General features: G+C 38.0%; 1 protein-coding gene across 1 annotated transcript in view; it reads right to left on the bottom strand.

Moving 5' to 3' along the window:
* The window catches only part of LOC126335373 (phospholipid transfer protein C2CD2L), a 568,714-nt gene that overhangs the window by 94,092 nt on the left and 461,319 nt on the right, over nt 1–13,303 (bottom strand). The gene's annotated exons all lie outside the window — the stretch shown is intronic.

A 13,303-nucleotide genomic window follows, 5' to 3' on the forward strand; every position in this document is an offset into this window, starting at 1 on the left:
CAAATGATATTTGTTAGTTATGTTCACATTAAAAAGGCTTTAATAAAGCAAAAATATAAAGCACAAATCTGATGGGAATAAGTATACTGAAAGCAATGACAGAAATAAGTTCAGTGTCTGAATGAAACTCTGCTATCATCGTCATAGAAGATAGGAAGCGATTTGAAAATACTGGCAGCCAATATCAATGGTGGCAAACAATTTCAAACAATGATGTAGATACTTGTGGACTTAGATCATCTTTCTTATGCTTTGTGTAAACAGAATAAAAGTACAGACATTTAGTGTGTGTAGGAAATAGCAGGTGTCTTCGACATCGTCTACGAACACTATGGTTATACTGTAAAACCCCATTCTTACGTTCCCGCATCTTGCATTTTCCTGCTTTTGAAGTTCATTTTTATTGAGTCGAACAGAAGTCCTGTTCTCTTAATACAATGCTCGCCCATCATTGATAATTATGTGTTACAACATTTCCCACATTTGAAGTTTTCTTTGACATTATCATGACATTTAACTTTGATTTTCAAACAGATTTCTGCAAAAAGTGTATTGTACTCTTGTTCAAAGTTAGCCTCAGAACAAATCAGAAATGCTGACTATAAGTATAGTGATTGATCATCTAGCATAGTGTTAGCATGGTAAGCAAGATTTTCATTGTCAGTGAGTTCGGTCACTGCCATCTGTGTTACAGGTTCGCAGAGCTTGGAAGGGTGGGAAAGTATGCTGAGTCACTGCCTTAATGATGATTGTGACTCTAGTAGCAACCTTCCTTCTGCTCAGTGGGTTGTATTACACACCGCTTTTGAAGGTGGCTGTCTCTCTAATGGGTTTTCATTAATCATAGTTACTTCCATGTGAAATACGATAATCCATACTAGGTGCACAATCTTAGGTTGGTATGACCTGTCAGATGTAAACATTCCTCTCCAAGATGCCCCAGAACATGATGACAATTTCTGACCTCTTTCTCACCCAAGATGTCCCTGAACCAAGTGATCCCTTGTCAGCCACAACTGTAGATTTCGTGCCTACTGTTCTCTCTTCATGAAGATTGCCAACTTAAGTGTTTTAACCAATATTGTGATCCAAGTTCTATATACCACAATTTTATAATGATTATCAATAATAAGTCTCACATTAGAACATAAATATCTTTTTAATGTGGCTTCATGAAAGACTTCTGTTTCCGTGTTTTATTTACACCATTGGACACAATTCAGAATGATGAGGGAAACCTGCGCATGTGTTTGTATGTGTCAGCACTCAGCCACTATCTTTATGATTATCAGAAACACAGTGGCTGAGTGCTAAACACATAAATGTGTGTTTTCTTCTTCATTCTGGTCATGTTCAATGGTGTAAATCAAACAAGGAAGAAAAAGTCTTTTGTGGAACCGTGTTAAAAAGATATTCATGTTTTAATGTGAGACTTATTTTTGATTATCATTATAATGCTATGGTAAATGAAACATGTAACACAATATTGGTTGTAACACTAAAGTTGTCAGTCTTTGTACACACAGAACAACAGGCACAATATCTACATCTTATTGTGTTTCCTATGCTTTCCTGTATTTTACACTTTCCTGCATTTTACACTTTAGGGGCAGTCTGCTGAGAAGTGTAAAAAGAAGATTTTACCATATTTGTTCCAAGCAGACATCCAAGAGTGTTCCTGTAGAATTTTTTATCACTTTGAGATTTGTATACAGAAAGAAATGTTATGCATTGTTTGGTATTATGAACATGCCTCCATCATTTCCAAGACTACACAGTTTGAACAATCATATTTAAAAACGCATCACTAGCACAGCTTAATGTATCACCATAAAGAGCTGTCAAAGAAGTAATTATTAATAAGGAATTGGAGATGAAGATGGCCCTGAAATCATAATAGACATCAGTGTGTCTGTGGATGGGACCCGAATGAAACAAGGGCACACATCTCTGTATGGTATTTTGTCTGTGATAAGTACTGACAATGGCAGAAACTTTCAACACTCATTTCTCAAAATGAAAATGTTTCAATGTAAAGGAATGCTTTTCTATCTTTTGGTATTACACACCTCAAATTTTCAATGAATGTACATGGTATGTACATAAACTGAGAAGAGAGCACCATCATCATTCCCTATTGTAAACATGAGATCACAAGTAATTCTCAGCCATTTACAACAGTGGCTGCAAGAAACTGGGACAATCACAACTAGAAGGGTTGATTGTGGTGCTCCATAGATGTGCCACACACTCAGTTTCAAAGAATATGTCTTTCACCATGTAGAAGAACACCTGACAACAAGTATTTGGTACACTGCCATACTATGGGCTCCTGTAGAACACACAGGTAAGAGTTCACTGTCTCCACTGTGTGAACTGCAAAATGGGAAATATGGAAATTATTCTATCTTCAGATTTATTTTACACCTGAATGGTACATTTCCAGACATGGGTTCCTTGTCAAAACTTTACATACTAAGTCCCCTCTGCAACCCCTAGAAGCCTATTATAAGAATTGTGGAACATAAATCCAGCATGAGATTGACAATATTTCAATGTGGTACAAACTTGCTGCAAATGTTCAGAAACGAAAAAAAAATTACACTTCTCAAAATGCAAAAATATGGCAACCTATGACTACAACAGTGATGAGTCCCAATTGGTATCAGACAAGTCACTCAAATACAGGAGTGTAACAATTTGTGGGAGTACGATATAGAATGATTATATAGGTTCAATCATTGGTAAAAAAAAAAAAAAAAGTGCCACACTTTGGATCACTGGTAGAACACTGGGAAAACATAGTTCATCTACGAAGGCTATTTCTAACACCAAAGTAGTGTGATCTCTCCTAGAATATTCTTTGAGTGTGCGGGACTCTACCAATTAGGACTAATACAGGATAATGAATGTTTACACAGAAGGTTAGTACAAACAGTCACATATTTGTTTGTTTTGCATTAGAGCATCATGGAAATGCTGAAAAAACCTGAACTGGCAAATCCTTGAACACACATGTGAATTATCACGTGAAGCATACCAACTAAGTTTCAAGAACCAGTGTTTAATGAGTAATCCAGGAGTACAACACCTCCGCCTTCCCAGCTTCAACTGACAGTAATCTGCTGTCCCCACACACTTTACCCATTACATTCCACCCTCTCTGTCCTATCACCTCTTTCCAACTCATGACCCCAATCTTACTGTGCACTACTCTCTGCCAATGCACCTGCCAGTCTTTTCCTCTTCCCTGTTCCTCTTCTTTCCACTCTGTTTTTGTTCCTCCAGTCTCCTGATGCTGCACTACATAGCCCTGTCTGCCATTTGTACCCCACCATCTCTCCCCTTCTCCACTCCACTATAGAGTGTTGCTACCGTTGAACACTTTCCAGTTTCAGTCTGGCCTGAGCATGCAGAGATAGTGGTCATTTGTGTGTGAGGCATGCTTGCTTGTGTGAATGCATGTGTGTTTTTCTTTTATGATGAAGGATCTGAGAAAAAGCTTAATGTGTAACAGTCATTTCGTTCTGCCTGCCTGCCTGCAACTCAATATGTTGTCTTTATGGTGAGGAGCAGTCTATCATTACCATAGTTGCTGATATTTCAACCTGGACTTTCCAATTTTTGAAATTCACTTTTATAATAGATGATCTTGTGCCCCCCATAAACCATGGACCTTGATGTTGGTGAGGAGGCTTTTGTGCCTCAGCCACACAAATAGCTATACCATAGGTGCAACCACAACACAATGGAGGGGTATCTGTTGAGAGGCAAGACAAGCATGTGGTTCCTGAAGAGGGGCAGCAGCATTTTAAGTAGTTGCAGGGGCAGCAGTCTGGATGATTCACGGATCTGGCCTTGTAACAACCAAAATGGCCTTGCTGTGCTGGTACTGTGAACAGCTGAAAGCAAGGAGAAACTACAGCCATAATTTTTCCCATGGGCATGCAGCTTTACTCTATGGTTAAATGATGAAGGTGTTGTCTTGGATAAAATATTCCAGAGGTAAAATAGTCCCCCATTCAGATCTCTGTGCGGGGACTACTCAAGAGGATGTCGTTATCAAGAGAAAGAAAACTGGCGTTCTACGGATCGGAGTGTGGAATGTCAGTTCCCTTAATCGGGCAGCTAGGTTAGAAAATTTAAAAAGGGAAATGGATAACTTAAAGTTAGATATAGTGGGAATTAGTGAAGTTCGGTGGCAGGAGGAACAAGACTTCTGGTCATGTGAATACACAGTTATAAATACAAAATCAAATAACGGTAATGCATGAGTAGGTTTAACAATAAATAAACAAATAGGACCGTGGATAAGCTGCTATGAACAGCATAGTGAAGGCATTATTGTAGCTAAGATAGACATGAAGCCCACACCTACCACAATAGTACAAGTTTATATGCCAGCTAGCTCCGCAGATGATGAAGAGATTGAAGAAATGTATGGTGCGATAAAAGAAGTTATTCAGACAGTTAAGGGAGGCAAAAACTTAACAGTCATGGAGGACTGGAATTCAATTGAAGGAAAAAGAAGAGAAGGGAAAGCAGTAGGTGAATATGGACTGGGGGTAAGGAATGAAAGAGTAAGCCACCTGGTAGACTTTTGCATGGAGCATAAGTTAGTTATAGATAATACTTGGTTTAAGAATCATGAAAGAAAGTTGTATTTGGGGAGGAGGCATGGAGACACTGGAAGGTTTCAGATAGATTATATAATGGTAAGACAGAGATTTAGCAAACAAGTTTTAAATTGTAAGACATTTCCAGGGGCAGATGTGGACTCTGACCACAATTTATTGGTTATGAACTGTAGATTAAAACTGAAGAAACTGCAAAAAGGAAGAAATTTAAGGAGATAAATGGAAAGAACCAGATGTTGTAGAGAGTTTCAGAGAGAGTAGTAGGGAACAAATGACAAGAATGGGGGAAAGAAATACAGTAGAAGAAGAATGGGGTAGCTTTGGGAGATGAAATAGTGAAACCAGCAGAGGATCAAGTAGGTAAAAAGACCAGGGTCAGTAGAAATCTTTGGGTAACAGAACAGACATTGAATTTAATTGATGAAAGAAGAAAGTATAAAAATGCAGTAAATGAAGCAGGCGAAAAGGAATACAAATGTCTCAAAAATGAGATCGACAGGAAGAGCAAAATGGCTAAGCAGGGATGGCTAGAGGACAAATGTAAGGATGTAGAGGCTTATCTCACTAGGGGTAAGATAGATATTGCATTCATGAAAATTAAAGAGACCTTTGGAGAAAAGAGAATCCACTTGCACGAATAACTAGAGCTCAGATGGAAAACCAGTCCTAAGCTAAGAAGGGAAAGCAGAAAGATGGATGGAGTACATAGATATCTGTACAAGGGCAATGTACTAGCAGACAATATTATGGAAATGGAAGAGAACACAGATGAAGATGAAATGGGATGTATGATATTGAGTGAAGAATTTGACAAAGCACTGAAAGATTTAACTCAAAACAAGGCCTCAGAAGTAGACAACATTCGCCTAGAACTACTTATAGCCTTGGGAGAGCCAGCCATGACAAAACTCTTCCATTTGGTTAGCAAGATTTATGAGACAGGCAAGACTTCAAGAAGAATATAATAATTCCAATCCCAGAGAAAGCAGGTGTTGACAGGAGTGGAAAGTTACTGAACTATCAGTTTAATAAGTCACAGTTCTGAAATACTAACATGAATTCTTTACAAACAAATGAAAAATCTAGTAGAAGCTGACCTTGGGGAAGATCAGTTTGGATTCTGCATACACGTTGGAACACTTGAGGCAATACTGACCCTTCAACTTATCTTAGAAGCTAGGTTAAGGAAAGGCAAACCTAAGTTTATAGCATTTGTAGACTTGTAAAAAGCTTTTGACAATGTTGACTGAAATACTCTCTTTCAAATTCTAAAGATGGCAGGTGTAAAATACAGTGAGAGAAAGGCTATTTACAATTTGTACAGAAATCAGATGGCAGTTATAAGAGTTGAGGGGCATGAAACGGAAGCAATGATTGAGAACAGAGTGAGGCAGGAATGTAGCCTATCCCCAATGTTATTCGATCTCTATATTGAGCAAGCAGTAAAGGAAACAAAGGAAAAATTTGGTATAGGAGTTAAAGTCCATGGAGAAGAAATAAAAACTTTGAAGCTTGTCAACAACATTGTAATTCTGTAAGAGACAGCAAAGGACCTGGAAGAGCAGTTGAACGGAATAGACAGTGTCTTGAAAGGAGAATGTAAGATGCACATCAACAAAAGCAAAATGAAGATAACGCAATGTAGTAAAATTAAATCTGGTGATGCTGAGAGTATTAGATTAGGAAATGAGACAAGTAGTAAATGGGTTTTCCTATTTGGGGAGCAAAATAACTGATGATGGTCTAAGTAGAGAGGATATAAAATGTAGACTGGCTATGGCAAGGAAAGCATTTCTGAAGAAGAGAAATTTGTTAACATCGAGTATAGATTTGTGTGTCAGGAAGTCTACATGGACAATAGGCAGTGTAGACAAGAATAGAATAGAAGCTTTCAAAATGTGGTGCTACAGAAGAATGCTGAAGATTAGATGGGTAGATCATGAAACTAATAAGGAGGTACTGAACAGAATTGGGGAGAAGAGGAATTTGTAACACAACTTGACTAGAAGAAAGGATAGGTTGGTAGGACATGTTCTGAAGCATCAAGGGATCACCAATTTAGTACTGGAGGGAAGCATGGAGGGTAAAAATTGTAGAGGGAGACCAAGAGATGAATACAGTAAGCTGATTCAGAAGGATGTAGGTTGCAGTAGTTATTTGGAGATGAAGAGGCTTGCACAGGATAGAGCAGTATGGAGAGCTGCATGAAACCAGTCTTTGTGCTGAAGATAACAACAACAACAACAAGCTTCCCAGTGAACCAACTGTTTGCACTGTTCTCGAATGTCCAGAAAGGTGCAGTTGTCTTTGTACCATGATATTTCAACAGTGTGCCTTGCAATTATCTTCAGGTGATGCCCACAGAATGAGGTTTTTGCTACATCCTGCCTCCTTTGTACTGTGATCATTCCACATCCATTCCTCCAATATCCAGTCACATGCCATGTTGTTGGAGTGGTGGAGGGACAGAATTGCTGAAGAGTGGGCTTGAACCTCGGACCCTCTGTAGACCCCATCAGGCATGGAAGTGGCTCTCGGCCGATGCTGTGATTTTAGTTGGCTGAGTGCTGGGTCCCAAGCTTTGCTTAGTGTGGAGCCAGTGTCTCTGTTGATCACTCCCCAGCGTCTCATATTTCAGTGCCTCCTTCAGAACATAGTCCCAAAACAATGAGGTCTGTCTCAACACTTCCATTTCTTCATACTTAATTGAGTCCTTTGTAACCGTGCAATGTTCTGCAACTGCAGATTTGGTTGGTTTCTTAAGTTTTGTATGTCTTCTAGTTGGTTGCATCTTTTTTTTTGACTGTCCACATGATCTACCAGATTATGCTTTATGGCATTTACATAGAATATCGTAAACACCCAGTTCATAGAGCCCCAAGTTGTCTTTCACCATACATAATAGAGTACAGACAGTTGGAGATGGACAGAAAATGTATTTAATGTTAGGACAAGCGATGATTCTAACAATTTTGTTTGACACTCTGCCAATATACGGTAGATAAGCTATACAGAGCTGTGTATTGCACGCCATTTACCCAACTGAGCTCACCTGTGGCCAATTGCTCTGTTTTTCCTGTGGCCAATTGCTCTATATCCTTGCCTGCACTGCAGTTAGTCAAGCTCAACTATTATGGGAACACAACATGCAGTTGAGGTCCACAGCTTGTATGAGTACCTGGCCAAGCCTGAGAGTCAACAGACATTTCAGCAATAAACACCGATGTGTTCAGGTCATAAGCAATTCATAATTGTTTTGTGTTCTTCACAGTGCTTTTGGGTTGTTGTACATAATTATGTCCAAAATACATATCGAAGAGCAAAAATCCTCCCAATATCAAACAAAAATCCTCCCAATATCAAAGGATTAGAAAATGTGAGGAAGAGGAAAAAGATGTTTCCCTGAAATCGACGGAGGGAACCTGCAATCACCTGAAGAAATCAGGAGGTAGCATGGTATGTCAATAATTTACACAGGTTGTAGATCATGAAAATAAATCTGTGGATTTTGTAGACTGTGGTGGCTGATGTACATTATTAGCTTTCTCTGATGGCAGTACCAGTATCCAGATTGACATTTTAATATCTGCAAAGCTTCTCCTATAGTAATACCAGTAGTAGTAGCAACCTTCTGGCATCAACAAAGACCACTGTCCTTGAAAGTGTGTAAGATTATGTGCAAGATATCTGCAGCTACTCAGTGCAGCTACAGGAGAAGATTTTCAAGATCTTGCACAGGCCCTGATAGAAACAGGAGCACAGTAAACCTTTGCAAGAGCATAGGATGTGCTTCTTCACCCATCAGCAGTTTTTCAACACGTAAAACAAGTTACAAATGAATATTGTGTGGCTCTGGGTGATGTATGTGCATGCGTAACTGACATGTGGACAGACGCGTCTACTTTGCCTCTTACTACACATTCAATCTCACAAGAGTTACAAAAATAGGGTCCTGTTTGTTGCAGAGTTCCTGTATGATACGGAGAAAAGTGCTACACATATATGGGAGGAAACTGAAGCAAATATGAGCAAATTAGGGATATTTACAAGCCATCTGTCTAACATTATGTTTGTTACTGATCAAGAGACAAACATGAAAAAGACACTTGAGAACTAGTGTCACCTTCCATGCAACATCCACTCCCTTAGCTCTGTTCTGTGCTACATCCTTGAGGGTAAACGGTTGCAGAATATTGGCCTAATGTTTACATGTCACTGGAAACAATAGAAAATATCTTAACTTATTTAAAAATGAGTGGCCATGTAAAAGATTCATGGCTGCAGTTTACCATAAAGCAGCACATTGATAGTCACTGGAATACTTTGTGTGTTATGCTTCAATCCATTTTTATGCAACATGAACAAATTTCTAAAGCTTTAGATGACTTCGGGAAAATACACTTGTCTGAGAACTAGCATCTACATTACTAGGTAGTTGACAGTTCAGTTTTCCAAAGTATTTCAAGAGGCTACCCAAGGCTATGGAAACTGATAATGGCCCGACACTGCAGCTGCTTGTGCCACAGGTATACCAGCTACAGGGACACTGTGTGGAGACTGTGGTGGACAGCGAGGTAAGCACTCCCATTTATGTAAAATGATGCATACATAAATAAATAAAATTCAATTTTTGGTTATACATTTTTTGATACCCAGAATTGGGTAAGAGATTGTATTTAAATAAGATGGTGTGCCTCAATATTGTCAATCATTTGCAAGAAATAACACTGCTGAAGAAAAACACCCAGGATCTTTTTAATGAAAAATTGAAATAAAGCCAGTGTATTTGCTTGCATTATTTCTAGTACTGCATCATATGAAGCAACTTCTGATAACAGAGAGAGGAAGTGGCAACTGCAGCTATACACTACATTTATCCTTCATGCAGGCATATTGATATCATTTGTAGAATGTCATACAGAGGACAAAGCCGCTGCATCAGTGCATTCAAAACATGCAAGGAATGTCTTTGCATCATGGGCAAATGAGGAGAAAATTGTCGGAAGTTTCCATGTGTATGTTCAAGGGAAAATCAGATGAAGGACAGTCACATTTGGAGTGGTGGAAATCATGGGCAACAGGTTATCCCACACTGTCACAAGTGGCACGAGAAGTTTTATGTACACCTGCCTCTAGTGAGAGAGTATTTAGTAGAGCTGGGCATGTCATTACTAATACACAGAATGGGATATTTACGAAAAATGTGAAAGATCTGCTTAGGTTGTACTGCGACACAACTGTATGTCTCAGAAATTTTTCCATAGCATCCTATTTTTGTTACCATAAATCTCTAACATCTTAATTGCTTGTTTCAGGAATAAATTCATCCAGGTCATTATAGTGTTGTGAGAAGAATATTTCTTTATTTACTTGGAGTAAGAAAATTTTCAATAAACTGCATATGTCTGTCTTGACTGCAGTTAGTGTTCCTTCATTAATTTAGCTTTTAGTTTTAACAAATATATTTGCACCCAACAGATAATTTAGTGACTCCATCATGCAAATTTGATGTCAGGTAGACATTTTTTCAGTTACCTAACAGCAGTGGTTCCTAAACTTTGTCGACTTGTGACCACCTTTTTCTGTTAACCCACAAGGTCTCATTAAAAAATGAGATGGCTAAATTCTTTCTTGTAATTCATGGCACACAACTTTGAAGTCACGAAGCACAGAAGTGAAATGCAGTTTCACAATACTGTCAGTGAGAAGTTTGTTTCCATATTTATTTTTTATATAAAGCATGAGAAGGAAAATCCTTTTCACATAAATGTGTGGACAAGACAGGTAATAAAGTTGTTACTACTTTATTTGATAACATTGGGAATTCCGCCTCTAAGCTGAGCCATGAATTCATCAATGACTAAGATTTACATGGTCTCTGTACCTTCAAGTTACTGAAAATTTCCAGTAACTACTCATTTTAAAAATACTATTCACGTGGATTCCAAAATTATTCTCTCTTCCAAGAGATTGTGAATCCAACTGTTATTACTAGACAGAGCAGGGAAATAGTATTTGAAAGTTTTTTCACGTCCTTTTAAATGATCATTAATTATGTTCTTGACATTTTCTTCTGCAGAAAAATAAATTTCTACTAGGAAATAATGATAGGGTATCGAAGCACTCAATTAATTAGAATTTAAACAGATATCTCAAACTGTAAGCTTTCTAGTGAATGATTCAACATATCTTGCACAGTGCAAAGTTTTTGTTTTGTACTTGAAATAATAAATTTTAACTGTTGATTTTTAGGTAAATTTGCACCAAATAAGCACAGTTTGAAGCTAGAGTTGACTTGGGGAAAGGTGCAGTTGGTGAGAGAAAGATTAGTTTCATACAGTATGAGAACAGTTGTGCCACAAGATAATCACCTAACTTTGATTTGCGTCAATAATTTTTTTTCCCAATTCCTCTTACTGTATAGAAAAAGTTTGATAATTAGTAGCACAACCTTTAATAAAATTGACTATTTTCACAGTATCATAAGGTATGGACTCTTTTTAACATGCACATCACAATACATTCATTTACCAACTACAAGAAATAGAGGCGATTTAAAGAATCATCCTATTCCTGATGTTACAGTCATTCATTAATTTAGTGTAAGACTGGAGGTGAAATACTGCATCAGTAAATAATATGCAAAGTAAAAATCTGCTTGCAAATGGGCCAGAGAGATTTTACTCTGCACCCACAACAGCGTGCAACCTGGTCAGAGCATGACTTGACGAACAGCCAAGCCACACATTTGCCCAGGCAGACTCAGGCTCTGTTGGGGCACCACACAGCTCAGCGGGCCTCTGTGAAGCTCCACTGGCTGACTGGACAGCACAATTTGAGGCTCCCCCAGCTGTCAGGGCTACCATCTCAACCAGGCTGCACAGGCTCGGTGCATACTTCTGATGTCATTGTCTTATCCTCCTTGTCATGTTCTATCCTTCTACGCAAAAGAATTTTAGATTTATCTCCTGCCATATCCATTCTTCTTGAATATGTTCTCAGGGCTGTTGAGCTTCCTCGGCAGGCTTTCTTCATTCAATACTGCATGGGGCAGTGTAAGTAGCACATCCTCACACTGTATTGGATGTTGGCAGCTGGCAGCATGGAGATACAAATCAGTGCGGGGAGTGAAAATCTTCAGGAGTTGCCTGATATCAAATTCACTGTGAAGGTAGAAGACAATGACACTCTTCCCTTTTCAACTTCTTAGTTAACTGGAAAAATGGACAGCACTATGGTGAACAGTGTGTACAGAAAAGCCAGCCACACTGATCCCATCCCTTCACCACTCCACCCGACACAGAGGTCTGCAGAGTATAGATGTAGATATGGTAGAAAAAATATGGTGTTTGTAAGTTTAATCAATAGTTCATACAGTTGTATCATGTTTTTTTTATTGAAAAAATGTGGTAATTCACTCAAAAGGTCTTCGTGCCACTCAGTGATCAGCTATAGGTGAATGACTACCTTTCCTGTTTCCTTTTTTTTTTTTTTTTTTTTTTAAACTTAGGTAATATCACACACAACACACACACACACACACACACACACACACACACACACACACACACACACACACAATGCGTGTGTTGTTCCAAAGAACAATGCAGGTTTAATGAGCTGAGCTAACATGTACCAGTTACTGATTACATCTTTATTGTCTCTTCAATGCCTCTATTACTATATAGTGGGTGTTTAACTCTACTCATACCATTGTTGTGTAAAACCAATATTATGCAGCTTAAAAGCACAGTCACTAAGTAGGCTCCACAGGCAGTTATCAATGCTCTCAAACTAGGTACATCCCTGTATGTAAAATTTCTTGACATCATCTTTGTGAACAAACAAGAACAGAATCAATCTGCTAATAAGTTATTTAAAATACTTTATTGTATTGATCGAATATAAAAATATTTTGTATATGTACTTTCCCTCCCTATAACCTTATCAGATTATCTGGGATATCACTGCGAAAATGAATAAACTAATTATCCAAAAAATATTGAAATAAAAATTGTGCAGGATTCGTAAACCAAAGATGTGATTGCATTCTTACACTCCAATGTCCTGGCAAATATTGTTAGCCGTAAATTTAATTGAAGAATGACTTCTCATGAACTGTGAAACATATCTGTACAATACATGAGATAAAACCTATTTTCACAGGCTCTCCTCCTTTTCTTTGTAACTGAGCAGCATTCTTCTTAAATGTAAGGCATGAAGCTGAAGATCCTCAAGAATTCAGATGTGAGTTAAAAAGTTATTTTACCACAATTTCTCTCAAAATTTACCTGCAAGTCTGAATACTATGATCACAGCTCTCCATTATGGTTATGTAGAATAATATCCTAAAAATTAAATTCACTGAAATGAAATGAATGGATGGATAAAGATGAGATCAGTAAGATGAAATGACATCAGCCCAGTTATGTGAATTTATCCCCTTGTGCCATAAATTTTCATCCGCCACAACATATTCAAACATGTTCCTGTTTTCTTCTGTTTTTAGGCTGTTTTCTTAGGATTTTAAGAAAAATATTTATATTCTTATATAAATTTGAAGCTTTTGCTAATAAATAAGCAAGACACACACAGACGAAGTCGAAAAGCATCTTCAGAATGAGATTTTCACTCTGCAGCAGAGTGTGCGCTGATATGAAACTTCC

This window comes from Schistocerca gregaria, chromosome 2 (assembly GCF_023897955.1).
Source record: "Schistocerca gregaria isolate iqSchGreg1 chromosome 2, iqSchGreg1.2, whole genome shotgun sequence".
NCBI lineage: Eukaryota > Metazoa > Arthropoda > Insecta > Orthoptera > Acrididae > Schistocerca > Schistocerca gregaria.